The sequence below is a fragment of the Oratosquilla oratoria genome, chromosome 19 (genome assembly GCF_046742065.1).
Source record: "Oratosquilla oratoria isolate Oo_2021 chromosome 19, ASM4674206v1, whole genome shotgun sequence".
Classification (NCBI taxonomy): Eukaryota; Metazoa; Arthropoda; class Malacostraca; order Stomatopoda; family Squillidae; genus Oratosquilla; species Oratosquilla oratoria.
In genome coordinates, this window is record NC_134795.1 from 57,936,930 (window position 1) to 57,939,429 (window position 2,500).

General features: G+C 26.2%; 1 protein-coding gene across 1 annotated transcript in view; it reads left to right on the forward strand.

The window, feature by feature from the left end:
• The window catches only part of LOC143035925 (uncharacterized), a 16,234-nt gene that overhangs the window by 1,815 nt on the left and 11,919 nt on the right, over nucleotides 1-2,500 (forward strand). The gene's annotated exons all lie outside the window — the stretch shown is intronic.

Below are 2,500 nucleotides of genomic sequence, written 5' to 3' on the forward strand. Positions count from 1 at the left end.
TACTTTAAAATTAAGGCTATTGTCATGACGTAGGATAGTGCAATCTAAGAAAGGTAAGGTACAATTTTTCTCAATTTCTAAAGTAAATTTAATAGAATCAACAAGGTTATTCAACTTAGTTAAAAAATTATGGACATTTTTTTCTTCTGGCCAAAGACATAAAATGTCATCAATATACCTAAGCCAAGGGATGTTAGGGGGGAAGATTGTGCGTAATATTTTAGTTTAAAAAAATTCCATGCATAAATTACTTAAAACTGGGGATAAAGGGTTTCCCATACTCATGCCGAATTTTTGGGAATAGAAATTACCGTTGAATTGAAACTTACAATCTTTGACACATAATTTAATTAGTTCAATCAATGTAGATGATGGCAATGGAAGAACATGTCGCCCGACCATCGTAAGATAATTGACAATGACCTTCCGCTCTCCAGGGGGTAATTGGTCGCTACGCTTATTCAAACTGTCCTTGTTCCTTTGTATCATGCATATATTGTCTATGTATTCCTATCACTATGTACTTGTTGCACTGAAGATGTAATATACGAAAGCGCTCTGCTTCGTTAGTTTCTTTTTCCAAGTGGTCTACTTTGCATGTATATACATATATGTATATACATATGTATGTATATATATAACATATATACATATGTATATATATATGTATATATATATATATATATACATATATATGCTGAGACATTCTGACAGGTTGACGTAAGCGGAGTAGGAAACACAGGAGTCTTAGTCTTGAGTTTATTCCTGACTAGTTTCGCAGGTATGCTTTTTCAAAGGAATGGTGTACAAACAGGCTGTGGGCATTTTATACATGGGGTGGACCTCACTACCTCCCCGTGTTACCATAGTTGGTGACAAGTGTGAACATTACATATTCATTGTGGCAAGTGTAATAATAATGATAACGTTTAACAAGTGGTAAATATGGTGACAACACTAATAATAACAATGAAAATATTAATAGTAATTGTAACAGTAATAGCAATAACATAGTCATAATAATAATAATAATAATAATAATAATAATAATAATAATAATAATAATAATAATAATAATAATAATAATAATAATAATAATAATAATAATAATAATAATAATAATAATAATAATAATAATAATAATAATAATAATAATAATAATGATAATAATAATAATAATAATAATAATGATAATAATAATAATGATAAAAATTAAAATAATAATGATAAAAATGAAAATTTATATATTTCATAATGATAATAACAATAGTAATAACAATAAGGTTAATAATGACAGTAAAAGTAACAATATTAATAATGATGGTAATACTAACAATAATAACAATAATGATAATAATAATAATAATAATAATAGTAATAATAATAATGATAATAATAATGATAATAATAATAATAATAATAATAATAATAATAATAATAATAATAATAGTAATAATAATAATAATATATAGGCCTCTTTGGCCTATGTAAATAAAATCACAGTTTTTACATGGTATGCTATAAATACAACCTTCTTTACTTCTTGGAGAATTTTTAATTAACAGGCTCTTAATGTTATTATTGTTTTTAAATACTACCTGGATACCAAATTTATTAAAAATGCTAGGAAGATTGATTAAATTTTCATGGTACGGAATTGTTAACATATTTTTATAATTAAATTGTTTGACCTGCGAAGTATTAAGAAAAGATTTCCTAGCTTTGATTTTTGTCTTGTCAATCAGATGTTTTGGATATTTTAAATTTTCTCCAATGTCATAGATAAATTTATTTCTTGATCCAAAAACTCAGGGGAACAAATTCTATAAGCTCTAAGGAATATTGAAGAAAAAACTGACAACTTGGTATTTTGACTGTGATACGAGTAAAAATGAATGTATGAAAGGACATTGGTCGGCTTCCTATAAACTTCAAATTTGAAATATCTTCCACATCGGTGAATATTTACATCTAAAAATAGTAAAACATTATTTTCTACCTCTACTGTGAACTTAGCGGAATGCACAAAATTATTTATATCTGGCAAAAAAGTATCCAAATGTTGTTCATTAGGCCAAATGCATAAAATGTCGTTATTATGTAAAAACTGTGATTTTATTTACATAGGCCAAACAGACAAAGGTTTAAATAAAATAATAGGCCAACATAAATATAGTATTAGAACGGGACAAGTGTCAAGTGGATTATTTGTCCACCAAAGGGATCATGGTCATAATATTGACTGGGGAAATTCTAAAATAATTACTTCTTGTAATAATATTATAGAAAGAAATATTATTGAATCTTGTTTCATAAAAAGAAATTTTGGAAATAATATGAACTTGAGTTTGGGTTTATCTAAACTGGACAATTTTATTATTGGCAGGTTTGTATGTGATAATTTGTAACATGTGACCTTTCCAAAAATCCTCTGTCTTCTTATGTATATATTGTTTCTTTTCTGTATTCCTTTTCTGTACCTTTGAAAATGTCTTAATAG